General features: G+C 38.2%; 1 non-coding gene across 1 annotated transcript; it reads right to left on the bottom strand.

The window, feature by feature from the left end:
• Positions 1–245: 245 nt before the first annotated feature.
• On the bottom strand, positions 246–352 carry LOC141682004 (small nucleolar RNA R71). The gene has a single exon (XR_012559414.1). It is a non-coding gene; the product is annotated as a small nucleolar RNA R71 (small nucleolar RNA).
• Between the last annotated feature and the right edge of the window lie 14,390 nt (positions 353–14,742).

The raw sequence follows: 14,742 nt of genomic DNA, 5'->3' as shown, positions 1-14,742 counted from the left end.
CAGTTCAGTTTGGGGGTTCTCCTTCCGAAGACCCCAACATGCATATCAGGGATTTCATCAAAATATGCGACACGTTCAAGTTCAACGATGTGTCTGAAGATGCTATCAAGTTGCGACTATTCCCATTCTCTTTGAGGGATAAAGTGAAGTGCTGGTTATATTCTCTACCACCAGGGTCTATCACCAGATGGGAGGATCTTGCTCAAAAGTTTCTCACTAAATTCTTTTCTATGGCGAAGACTGCTGCAATCAGGAATGCTCTTACTCAGTTTGCTTAGTAAACTGGTGAAACTCTGTGTGAAGCTTGGGATCGATATAAGGAGATGCTAAGGAAGTACCCACACCATGGCATGCCTGATTGGATGATTATCAACTATTTCTATAATGGTTTAGGCGCATAATCTAGACCTATGCTCGATGCAGCATCTGGTGGAGACCTATGGGCTAAAAGCTACAATGAAGCTTATGAGTTGATTGAGCTAATGGCAGCTAATGAATACCAGAATCCTAAACAAAGAATGTTGCAAGTCAAGGTTGCAAGAATTTTGGAGGTCGATACAGCTACTGCTATAGTTGCTCAACTTAAGGCTTTGACGATGAAGTGGATTCTTTGGCTAATTATGGAGTTAATCAAATCACTAGTATTTGTGAGCTTTGTGCGGGAGCACATGAAACTGAGCAGTGTGCTATGTCTAGCAAATCGGCTCAATTTGTGAGCAACTTTCAGAGATCACAGCAACAAGCTCCGGCCACTTATCATTCAAACAACCATAATCATCCTAACTTCAGCTGGAACAACAATCAGAACGCGGTAAAAAAGCCTTATCAACCAAACACAGCAAGGAAGTATAACCCTCCTGGTTTTCAACAACAGCAATATGCACCAAGATAACAACTTCAACATCAGCAGTTACCTCAAGCAAATGAAAAATCTGAATTGGAGGAGTCGAGGCTCATGTGCAAGAGCCAAGCTGTTTCTATCAAGACCTTGGAGAATCAGATTGGGCAAATTGCTAATGCATTACTGAATCGTCAACCTGGCATGCTTCCGAGCGATACTGAAGTGCCAGGCAAGAAGGAAGCTAAAGAGCATGTTAAAGCAATCACATTAAGGTCTGCTTCCATAGATTTTACTGATTCCCACCAATAGATGACTTCTCCCTTCAAGAAGTAAGTAGCATATGGTGTCTTCTGATCATCCCCTAACTGTACCAACTCAAAAGCCCTTTCCATTTCCTTAATCCATGTGTTAGCTATTATTGGATCAGTGGTATCATGAAATGCAGGTGGATTCATATTCTGAAAAGCCTTGAAAGTGACAACTTGTCGAGGTGGTACTGGTGGATCAGGTGGTTGGTGTGGTTCACGGTTATCTTGGTTTTCAAATCATTATTGAAGAGTTATTTGTTGTTGAGCTATAGCGTTGGTTTGCTGTTGTAAGGTTTCCAGTAACCGAAGAATATTTGGATCTGTGGTAGATGTGGTTGTTGGGTTCTTCTTTTTGGGTGGCATGATCCTGACATAAGAGTTATGTCAAAGCAGGTATGAATAATGAAATAATTCGAGGGTATCACATGGCATTCTTATTTACATTTGAGGTCAAATTTCAAATTAAACAAATATGGTGATGCATATACAGGCGTAAGATAACAGTTGATAGCAAATGGAATGATAGTGCATAATAATTGAAATCTAAAGGTCTCAATACATCAAGATCAGGATAAAGTCTGATTCTAGGAATAACATGCTTATTTAAAGGAAACAACTGGGAATTCTACGAAGTCCGATAATACTACAACATGAGAGGTAGATAATGGAAAGAACTAAGGCTCCACTCCATCGGAATGGGGCTTGGTAGACTTCTCCTCTCGAAGCATCTTCACAATGCTCTGGAGCTCATCCCCACCATCTGGATGATATACTGGCTAGTGCGGTCTCGGTGCGATGGCATCTCCTCAAGCTTAGTGTTGACGTACTGAACCAAGGTCTCAAGTCTCGCAGTCATCTGCTCCTTAGGCTTCCCTTCATAGTTTCGGCTGTCCGGATACACGTTCCTCAGTCGGTCTATCAGTCGGTCGTACTTGCCCTGAAGCATGTCAAACTCGCGCCTCAACTCAGCATACACGGAGAAAGCAATAGTGTCGTCCGACCCCGAGGATGATGAGGAGTGCGCCCTTTGCTGACAAACCAATAAGAGGAGTATTAATAATAAATTTACTTAACCTACTCTCTCGTATAATATTTATAACCTATATTCTATAACCTAATTGGGCTGTCCAGGGACTTTAAACCGTAACTCTGATACCAAAACCTGTCACACCCCCAACTTAACAAACATAATATATAACTATTACAATATTTAAAATAGAGTAAATATATCTGAATCCAAGATCTTACAGTTTAGGGTTTGGAACAGCCCAACACTACCATCTATTACAACTGATTTTAATATCGAGTCCTCGCACAAAACTATCTCTTATTCTACCTGAGCTCGGACATACACATCGACGTCACAAGTCTTACGTGTTGTCTGCTTCAATCTAACCATAGCTGCTAGCTGTAATATCAGGGTTAAAGCAAGGAGTGAGCCAAATGCTCAACAAGTGCTAAACAATACGGTACAAAACATAAATCGAGATATATATTAAAGAATGACAATGCGAAGATATAACTAATAATAACAAGAGATGAAATTTTGGGTGATGGCATCATTTGCTTGAATCAAAACATTTTTAAAATCATATCTTAATCAAAATCATTTTATGACGGTACGGATTACAGTCGGTGATCAGCCGTGAAGTAATCCTGAACCTCGCTGGGTTCTAAACATTAATGGGACCCCTAGGCAACTTTTAAGCCTACAATATAAGTGTGGAAAGGACTCGCGTCTCAGTCCAGATCCACTATTCAAAGAAAACACTTATCCCCCTTTGGGACTGAAAATCCACATTTTAATCATTTCAAAAACTGATGCCGATTTATAATAAAATCTCTTAAACAGTAAACATTTTTATCAAGGGATTATAGATCAACTTTGAAACACTGGAAATATGTCACCAAATCTCAGGGCCATGATTCACTAGACTTAATTCTATCGGGGTACATGTACAGTTTCTATTTACAAGGTTTCTGACAAGAAGATTTAGTAGGGTTTTTGGATAATAGGAAGGAGTAATGCCAAACTAGGCTTTAAACAAGGGTTTTAGACAAGGTATAGGTACTAGAACATCAAGAAGATAAGCTTCACTGGTTACACGTATACTAGAGGTGTTAAGGTATGAAGAAAATGATCGTTAGCTTAAGGTATATCAGGATTGTCAAACTTTAAGGTAAGGATAGGGTTATCAATCAATTAAGAACAACTTTTAAAGAATATCTGGCTTTTAGGTATCAAGGTAGAGTTTTTATTGGGGTTCAAGCATCAGGGTCAGATATCAAGATTTCTCAGGAATCAATAGCATGTTAATCAAAAGGGTCAATCAAGTATTATAGCAAATCTTTATTTTATCATGACATTCCAATTACTTTGATATACTAGCATGATACGACTTTTGATCTACTTGCAATAAGTACTTGAGGGTTCATGGCATTTCTATATATTACTAAGATAGATTTGAGAATCACTTGGTTCAAGTATAACAAGATAACTCAGGATACTCGCATTATATATATATATATAAGCTAGTTATCATACATTCGTAGTGTAAACGAAAAGCAGGTTGAATCACTTGCCTTGAGAAAGGCTGGACTGGTCTGGCAGGTAGGAGCAACTGGAAGCTTTACTTGACCTTTGTGGCAAGTTTACCCTCGTCGCGAGATCCTACACAATTAATAATAACCTCATTATAATATATTCTCACCAACTCAACCTATTGACAACCCGAAATTAAACACAAGTGGCACTTAGGCCTATATGCACGCAATTTATAATAACCTTATAAATACAATAGTACACATAGCCACATATACTCACATATCATATTTTAATACCAAATAATATCACACACACCATAATGCAACACTAGGCTTGGATGATCTCGACCCACAACTTCAGTCACTTGATCGCTAAACTAGACAAAGTCTCCAAATTTTGGCCTACTAACTCGATGTGCCTTTACTAAACTATCCAAAACTTATTGACCCTCACTTGGGCCTTTCACTCTACTGGATTTATACTATCCTGCAACCATAGTGGTCAACCTAGGTCTCACTCATAAGTGCTCCAAAACTATGTGGTAAGTGAAAGTGCTCACTAAGGTAAATTTCAAAATGACATCTATGGTTTCTTGAGTGCATTAGACACTCTTACACTACAAGTTTACCTCCAAAACTTCTACACTAGACTCTTCTGACCATAAGGCATCTCCCAAACTTGATGTGGCTCAATGGCCTCCTTGGGCCTAAGCTTAAAGTCCATGATTCCCCTGTTTTTCTGGGCATAAAATGCCCTGACTTGAACTAACTTGTGACACATGATTCTAACTCAAATCCTATAGATTATGGCTGGAAAAACTCCTCTGACATTCCCTCTAACTAAGGCTCAACAGGGCCTAATGAGGACCTACCCATGACATGGTCAAAACTTCCTATTTCTAAGTTGCAACAAAACTGTCCCCTGCTGGACAGATTTTGTGATCTCACTTGTGCACCTAACCAAACGACTTACAAACCTCCAACAAACACCTAAAACCTATCATATACTCCTAGTGCTAGCTTCTGGTGGCTTGGGCATCAAAGTGCACAACAATGACATGGTCAAATCTCACTCTAAACCTCAGGGTACCAAACTGATTTTCTGCAGAAACTAATACTCTCCTTTCACCAAGGTTCTTACTTAACAAACCCAACCAACAACAACCAAAAACCCAAAACAATACTTAACTAAGGTGATCTACTGAACTAACTCTCTTACACTCAAAATAGTCTTAGTGGAGATCATCCTTACCTAAGGTGCAACATAGCAAAATAAAAGTTATCACATTACACAAATTACAAGTCATCAAGTTTTCAAGGACAACAACTTTTACCTTCTTGATAAATATAAACGAAATAACATCACATATTAAGGAGCACAAATCTTAATTAATATCTTAACTTAACTAAAATTAAAGTTTACTAACAAAATATCAATCCAAATGATCAAGAACTTCCAAAATTCAAGAGTGGTTTACATGCATGCATGCCTTCGAGTCTTACAAACCAAAACAACATGATTTCCAAATAAATTTTCATCATAATTCAACATGCAAGCCTAACATGGATTATAACTAAATGACCACCTAAAATGCAAAGGTTCTTACCAATATTTTACTACAAATTTCATGTTATCATCACAAAAACACACAAAAATGAAACAAGGCAACAAAACACCATCCATTCGGCTCCTATCAAGTCATGGCCGAATGGATTAGGGTGAAAACAATATTTGCATAAGTGTAACACACTCATGTCTATCCATTCTCAACCCTATGATACTATAACTCATGGTGAAAGCCTTGGATTCACAAGAATCGAGGATGTTCACTTTGAGTTTAACAAAACCACCACCATGCAAGGTCAACACATAAGTTTTTCACTCTAAACTTTTGAGATATATAAGAACAACATGTAGGGAGTAAGATTACTTGATTATAGGATGATTGTTTGAGTGAAGAAATGAAGAAAGGAAGGGAATGGGGGCCTCAACTATGGAATGGCCGAGAGGGAGGGGGGGAAAGCCGAGAGAGGGGGGGAGGAGAAAGAGGAGGGTGAAGTGGTGGGGTGGAATGGAGTGATCATCACTCTTTGGTTTGTTTTTATGTCTTTGATTTGACTAAAATATGAGTGGATTTGGGAAATGACAAAAGTAACCCTCTAGCTAAAGTTAGGCCATTTTGCATGCAAGGTCAAAGAGGTAATTTGGCTAACAAATTGTGAGTTAGTGGGGTTGGAAATGTCTTTTTTGCCCTTTAATTGAATGGAAGAGTGCTTTGCATGCAAGGGTTTCCATGTAATTTGCTAATTATTAAACAACTAATTTTCAAATATTTACTTTTATAAAATAAAATAAGAGTTCAAAAATTATAAAATTTATACCATAAAATAACTTGGATTTTTAAAAATTTTATAAGTTCACTTTTGAAATTTGTGAACAAAATAAGTTTTAAAAGAAAATTTCTCCAAGGTTTACAATATTCCTTTTAAATTAAAAATAAGGGAAATAAATAAACTCTTGCTTTGAAAAATCATATATCACATAAAGCAAATTTATAATGCAGAATTTTTATTCACACACACGTACAATCATTAAGAATTTTTTTTTACATTCGGCTCTAATATTATACCAAGTCCACAAAGAATATTACATAAAATGTCGGTCGTAACAATGAAGGTGATGAGCACTTACAATATTTGGATGCTTCTTTCTGGAAGCGAAAAATGAATATGCCTTTTGAATCTCTTGGATTGGAGGAGCTAAAAAGTTCTCCAAAGCACCTCAAGCCATCTATTGAGGAAGCTCCTACTCTTGAGCTTAAGCCATTATCTGAATATTTGAGGTATGCGTTTTTAGGTGATGCATCTACTTTGCCTGTTATTATTGCATCTGACCTTTCAGGTAGCGATGAGGAGAAGCTTCAGAAAATTCTTAGAGAATGTTGGACTATAAAAAATTTAAGGGAATTAGCCCTTCGTATTGTATGCACAAAATTCTGCTAGAAGATGGAAGCAAGCCTACAGTTGAGCAACAGAGAAGGATAAATCTGATCATGAAAGAAGTTGTGATAAAGGAAATCCTTAAGTGGCTAGATGCAGGGATCATCTATCATATTTCTGACAGTTCATGGGTGAGCCCAGTTCAGTGTGTGCCAAAGAAAGGTGGTATCACTGTGGTAGCTAATGAAAAAAATGAGTTTATTCTTACACGAACAGTCACGGGGTGGAGAGTTTGCATGGATTATAGGAAGCTGAACAAAGCTACAAGGAAAGATCACTTCCCACTTCCTTTTATTGATCAGATGCTTGATAGATTGGCTGGGCATGACTACTATTGTCTTATGGATGGCTATTCAGGATATAATCAGATTTGTATCGCTATAGAAGATCAAGAAGACTACATTCATATGTCCTTTTGGCACTTTTGCTTTCCGAAGAGTTTCTTTTGGGCTATGTGGAGCATCAGCCACTTTTCAGAGATGTATGATGGTTATCTTCTTTTATATGATTGGAAATAATGTAGAAGTGTTCATGGACGATTTCTCCGTCTTTGGAACTTCTTATGACGAATACTTGCACAATCTGGGGTTAGTGCTGAAAAGGTGCGCTGAAACCAACTTGGTTCTCAATTGGGAGAAATGTCATTTTATGGTGCGCCAAGGCATCATTCTTGGTCACAAGGTTTCTAGTAAAGGTTTATAAATGGACAAAGCCAAGGTGGGGGTGATCGAAAATATCCCTCCACAATATCCGTTAAGGAAATTCGCAGTTTTCTTGGTCATGCGGGTTTCTATAGGCGATTCTTCAAAGACTTCTTGAAGATTTTGAAACCATTGTGCAATTTTCTAGAGAAAGACGTTCATTTCAAGTTTAATGATGAGTGCATTGCTGCTTTTGAAACATTAAAGAAGAGTTTGATTACGGCACCTGTCATAACTGCACCTGATTGGTCTTAACCATTTGAAATGATGTGCGATGTGAGTGACTATGCAGTTGGAGTAGTTTCTGGGCAATGTAAGAACAACATATTTCATGTAGTCTACTACTCTAGTAAGACTCTTAATGGTGCTCAACTGAATTACACCACTATTGAGAAAGAACTTTTAGCTTTCGCCTATGGTTTGAGAAATTTCGATCTTATCTACTTGGGACAAAGGTGACAGTTTTTACTGATCACGCTGCAGTTTGACATCTCGTCTCGAAGAAGGACTCGAAGCCTAGGTTGATTCGATGGGTTTTTTTTACTTCAGGAGTTTGAATTAGAGATCAAGGACATAAAAGGGACTGGAAATCAAGTCGACGATCATCTATCACGTTTAGAGGATCCAATTGCTACTTCACAAGATAAGTCTTTGATTCATGAATCTTTTCCCGATGAACAGTTATTCGGAGTGCAAGCGGAAGAACCGTGGTTCGTCGATATAGTGAACTACCTTGTGAGTAACGTTATGCCTCTAGAGTTGACTTCCGCTCAAAGGAAGAAGTTTCTACATGAAGTGAAGTGGTATATGTGGGATGAGCCATTTCTTTTTTGCCAAGGAGCTGACCAAATTATCAGGAGATGTATTCCTTATAGCGAAACGTGGGGGATCTTGTGAGATTGCCACTCAACAGCATATGGAGGAAATTATGGTGGAGAAAAGACAGCATCTTGTATTCTTCAAGCAGGTTTCTTTTAGCCAACTTTGTTTAAAGATGCTCATCAGTTTGTTTTGAAATGTGATCGATGTCACATGTGGGTAATATGTCTAAGAGGGATGAAATGCCTCTTAATGTGCTTCTCGAGGTCGAACTCTTCGATGTTTTGGGAATTAACTTCATGGGGCCATTTGTCTCATCTTGTAATAATCAGTATATCTTGTTGGCGGTTGATTATTTGTCGAAATGGGTTGAAGTTAAGGCGTTTCCAACGAACGATGTGAAGGTAGTGCTTAATTTTCTTCACAAGCAGATATTCACAAGATTTGGAACTCCAAGAGTCATAATCAGTGATGAAGGGTCGCATTTTTGTAATTGCAAGTTCACTACTATGATGCAAAGATATAATGTGAATTATCGCATTGCTACGGCTTATCATCCTCAAATGAATGGTCAAGCCGAGGTATCTAACAGGGAGATCAAGCACATTTTAGAGAAAGTTGTGTCCATCGAGAAAAGATTGGTCTTTGAAGTTTGATGAAGTTGTTTGGGCATATCGAACAGCGTACAAGACACCGCTAGGGATGTCACCGTATCAGTTGGTTTATGGTAAGGGGTGTCATTTACCGGTAGAGTTAGAGCATAAAGCATATTGGGCTTTGAAGAAATTGAATCTGGATTTGAATGTAGCTGGAAAGAAAAGGATGCTTCAATTGAATAAGCTCGACGAGTTTCGACTTCAAGCTTATGAGAATAACAAAATATATAAGGAGAAAGTCAAGAGGTGGCGCGATTGGGGTCTAGTGCTCAAATCATTTGTTCCAGGGCAACAAGTTCTTCTGTTCACCTCTCGTCTCCGTATTTTTCCTGGAAAGTTGAAGTCAAGATGGTCAGGGCCGTTTGTTGTCAAAATTGTGTTTCCACATGGAGTGGTGGAGATTTTTGAGAATGATCCTGGCCAAGCGTTCAAGGTAAATGGTCAGAGGTTGAAGCATTATGGTGATACGGCAAATCGCGAGGTGGTTAGTGCCTTTTTGTTGTCCGTTTGATCTCGAGTTTCTACGTCAAGCTAAAGATGTAAAGCAAGTGCTTCTTGGGAGGTAACCCAAGTTTGTTATACATTAGTAGGTAGAGGAAGCAAGAAGAAAAGAGAAAAATATAAAAAAATTAGGAAAATAGAAAAATTCAGGGCCAACTTCAGAAGCCAGGCGCGACCGCGCTGGTTTAACGCGCAGCCGCGCTGGAATTACAGAAACCAGGCGCGCGACCACGCAGATTTGGCAGAAGTTGCGTGCGCGGGCTGGTCTAGCGCGTGCCCGCGTTGGGGGCCCGACTCTGAAAAAATAAAAGGCAATTTTAAGAAGAGAAAATCGGGATTTCTAATAGAAAATCAATTCTTACCCAAATTTTACTCTCACACATCCCAAATTTCCCTCTCCAAATTAAACCCGTTATTCCCAGTATTCCCATAATCAAATCCCACTTCTATTACATATATAATTCTCTTTTCACCGCCTATAAATACATACACTTATACACAAACTTCTCCACCACTTCACAAATTATCAAACACAAATTCTCTCTCAAACACACAACTCTTATTCTCTCTACTCAATCCCAATGGCACCCAAGAGACAAAGAATGCAAGTAAGCAGTAGCACCACCAATTCTTCTAGTGTGGCTGGTGTGAGGCTGAGGTTTTCTACTCCCGAGGCAGAAGCGGAGTATATAATGCTTCTCTCGAAGCCTATCATCAAGGAGCGAGGTTTTCTGCCATCGGGGAAGGATGGTAAGCTGTTGGAGATAATTTTGGAGATGGGTTGGGTTCCTTTTTGTGAGGCACCAGCTGCTGTGCCCATGAGTGTTGTTTGAGAGTTCTATGTGAACGTGAAGGCGGAGAAGAATGGCTTCACGGTGTTGAGGGGAAAGACTATGAGTACAGTGTTGATGTTATTAGGAGGGTAATTGAGCAGCCTGAGAGGAAGCCCGGGCAGGACACTTGGAACGATAAGACTCCAGGGGACTTTTGATCTGGATATGATTGTTGCTACTTTGTGTGTGCTTGAGACTCATTGGAAGTTCAAGAGGGGCACGACTGATTACTCCACGTTCCCTGCCTCATGCATGAACAGGTTTACACTGCTTAGAATTCGTTTATCTGTGCTAACATCATGCCATCTTCTCATGTGCATGAGATTACTGTGGAGCGTGCATGGCTGTTGTGGGGCATTCTTCAGGGCGATTATGTGGATCTTGGGATGGTTATTTATCAGGGTATTTTGAGGTTCTTAAGAGGAGGTACTACAGGTTCTATACCCTATGTGTCCATTGTGACGAAGCTGTGCGTGGTATTTGGTGTTCATTGGCCCGCACATGAGTAGCTGCAGCTTTCTAGTGCTCTTATCGACAGTTTGACGATGTTGAACATGACAGAGTGGTATGGTGGGGAGCCGATCCTAAGGGGCTTGGATATTCTTATGACCATCTGCCAGGTGGAAGGCCAGCTCCTCGGGCATATGTTGGTGGCACGGCGTAGGCAAGCAAGGCAGCTTGGAGAGCTGAGTTAGGTGAGGCTGGTCCATCGTTGCAGGAGCAGGAGGAGGCAGGAGCAGATATTGGAGCTGGTTTGAGCACGACGCAGTATAGGCGTATGACGAGGAGGATGGATGCAATACATAACATCCACAACAGGTTTGCACGAGATCTCACCCAGGCATTAGGGACAGCTTTTTTAGAGCCACATGTGTTGACATCCAATGGCCAGTATTTGGTGAGGATTCTGTGTATCCACCTCCGGACACGCCTGACACTCCACCCATTAAGGGTGAGGATCCTGATTCTGATTAGGTATGCCTGATTCCTTACTATTACCTTCACTGAGGACAGTGAATATTTTAAGTTTGGGGGTAGTAGTTGAAGGAATATGTTTTGTGTGAGTCACATATAGTTTGCATATTCATGATAGTTTAGTTCATATAGTTGCATTGTTGCCATGTAGTTTTTTTTTATTTTTGGTAGTTTTATGTTAATTTATTCATGTAGTTCGTGCATTTTCATTATAACATGATCTCGTAGATGATTTTTTCGATTAACTTGTGATATTGATGCTAGTGTAGTGATGTTGTATTTAGTGATGTTGAGTCGTATTGAGTTGATTTGCATGCTAGAGACACTTGTATTTCACTAAGTCTTATAGGTTGCTTAAGTGCTAGATCATGATCATGGGTTGTTGGTTTGTCGAGGTTTAATCGCTTGTTTATATTTAAAATTTAGGATATTCTCTTAATAATAAGATAACATGGATTTTTAAAAATTGGAGTAAAAATTGGATTTCATTGCTAGTTCTTGTGGCTAGGTGTCAAATGGCTAGTAGCCAGCTCATATTAATATGAGTAGTCTAGGGTTGAACGAGATGGAGCGAAATACACTCATTCAGAAATTGTGAAAAAAAGCAAAAAAAAGAAAAAAAATAAGTGTTATGTATAATTGATCACGAGTGGGCTCTTTAGTACTCGAGTTATTAATTTCTTAGGGGACTTTTTGCCTAGTGACCTAAGGCTTTTATAGTCTGAGATCCGCTAACCTAACGCTCGCTACATGAGTATTATTGTATAAGTATTTTGTGGACCTCACTCATTGCACAATCAATTAAGCATATTTGTATTGTTTTGTTGTGAATACAAGCATGAATCCATCTAAAACTCCAATATCAGAATTGAAGTGTTATAATTTATTTTGAATCTAGCTTTTATTTTATTTATAACCTTACGATTGTCTTGATGAATAGTGAATCATGATTATTGATCTAGTTGCAATTGTATATCTATAAGTAGTGGCACACACGCACGTCTCTAGTTTGTAAGTTGATTTGTATGGTTTGATTGATCTTTATGTGAGTAACTGCATTTGTTGAGATGTTGCTTGTAGATTGGTTTAGTTATTCTATTGGGATCGTTGCATTCATTTAGTTGCATTCATACATTTTTGTTTCTTGTTCTTTGAGTCTGTTTATGCTTGAGGACAAGCATCAATTCAAGTTTGGGGGTATGTTGAATGGCATTTATGTCACTTTATAATGCTCTATTAAGTTTTGAATTGATGCATTTGTACTCAAGTTGTTGGTGTTTTAATGTGTTTTCTAGTGTTTTTATATTTCAGACATTATTCTAAGAATCAAGTGAATTAGCATTGTTTTGGTGCTAATATGGTGTTAGGATGATGTCCAAAGAATAAAGCTCAGGAAGCCAACTCAATTGCAGCAAGAATTAAAGAAAGAAGAAGTTTTTCAAGAAGCACGGCACGCCCGCGCTGGTCTAGCGCGCGGCCGCGCCCAATTGTCAGAAAGCCAGCACGTCCGCACTGATGAAGCGCGCGGCCGCGCCGGGTCGGGATGCAGAAATCCTGATTCTACTCAAATTCTAAATGGAGGACTTCTATGTGCATGAGCTGCTATATATACTTAAATAGAGGATGTTTTCCAGGAGAGGAACATTCTAGAGCACAAGGAGAGGCGTAAGAAGACCGTTTTAGCACGATTCAATGAAGACGAAGAAGATCTTGTTTTTACTTGTGAATCTTTGTTCTAAGTTGTAACTTGGATGCTAGTTTTCTTATTCGTGAACCTTACTCTTGTTTTGTACTTGGTTTTATCATTTAATCAGTATAAAGACTATGTTTATTATACCATGCTTTCATCGGAACCCACGTTGATGATGAGTCCGATTATGGGCTAATCATATAATGGGGTTCTAGCGGATTTACTTATGGATTTCTTTAGTTAATTTATTTTGATACCTTAGTGTGTGGTGAATGTATGATGACGTAGTATTTGTTGTGCTTATTCGTCTTATGAGCGTCACGAACTGATAAGATAGCGTGTTAATCTTTAATAAAGCGACAGTGAATTTAAGGATTTAGAACTTGCCATGCTAGCATAGGTTCATGTATTATTGCTACGCATGATTCGTAGGTAATTTAACCATCTTACTTGCCCTGTGTAATCATTATAGATAACTTGTGCTTTAAGCCATTATGTTGTCAAATTCTATAGACATATAGGGTCTCAATATAATTGGTGTCTATTCAGCTTCTATCTCTTTTGTGGATGTCCGGTAGTATGTTATTCGTGCAACGAAAGTTGGTGTTTAGTAGTTTCGTGTTATCTGATTAGTGTCATCACCATTGCATGCTAAAATTAAGAACAATAAGGCTATTGAATGAAGTATTTAATAAAGTTAGAATCCCATGTTTGTCTCATATTATATACAACTCTCTTTTATTCTCTTAGTTATAATTGTTAGTTTAATTCATAGTTATAATCAACCTCAATTTGTTATCGTCTTAGCATTGGATAATAACCAGATCATCGGTGCATAAGTGCATAAATCACATAGTTAACCAAATCAGTCTCTGTGGGAACGAACTAAAAACAATTATATATTACTTGGGATCGCGTATACTTGTGTGAATATTAGCACGTGTTTAGCCCTAACAATATCACCACTATAGAAAGAGAGTTTTCATTCATATCAGTCCTCACTACTGCTTAGTCTAAAATTCATGCAACACATCCAAATACAGGACTGGATTTGCAGTCAAAGCTCCCGCAAGACAAGACTCAGCCAAAAGTTTCACAAACCCCTTTCTCTGGAGATTGGTTAGCATCAAATAAAGCGATGTAATTGGTTCCTTTCTCTGGAAAAGAGGCTCTTGCAACATTGAGTGACATTGTTGATTGATGAGAATGAATGGGTAAGAATTTTTTTTGAGAAAGGATCAAAACTGAGAGAGAAACCGGTTTTTGCTTGAAAGGCTAGGTCACTTAAGATCTCGAAAATTGTAAATATGTATATGTATCGAGAAGTCTGGGTATTTATAGTAAAAGCCAATGACTTATCGAGAAGTCAAAAATGGACGTTTGGCTTATGCTTATCGAGAAGTCATTTTGAAATAAAAGACATCTCGACAAGTCAATTTATCTATTTTTGTAGAAAATAAATAAAGATTGACTTATTGAGATGTAAAAATAAATACCCAGTTTGTCCAAATTGGACTAAAAAGTTTCTAATTTTTATTTGAATAAATTCAACATAAAATTAGAATATTTTTGCCAAGAGTATTTTACTAAAATAATTTATTGGAGAAAATTATTTAAGTTTTGAGTTATTGATAAGTCTAAAAGTAATACTTGTAGAGAACTCTGTAAGTTAACACTTGTAGAGAACTCTATAGTGACTTATTGATAAGTCATAATAATGCTTGTCGAGAAGTCACCTGAAAAGTAAGTAAATTGACTTATCGAGAACTCATTCGAGAAGTTTTAAAATGACTTGTCGACAAGTCAATTAAACTTATCGAGAACTCAGTTCTCTATATACTCCTGATTTATTTTAATTTTGTCTTGTGATAATT

Source organism: Apium graveolens, chromosome 1 (assembly GCF_009905375.1).
Source record: "Apium graveolens cultivar Ventura chromosome 1, ASM990537v1, whole genome shotgun sequence".
NCBI classification, from domain to species: domain Eukaryota; kingdom Viridiplantae; phylum Streptophyta; class Magnoliopsida; order Apiales; family Apiaceae; genus Apium; species Apium graveolens.
Note: the sequence above shows the minus strand (reverse complement) of the source record. Positions and strands in the feature narration are given on the sequence as shown.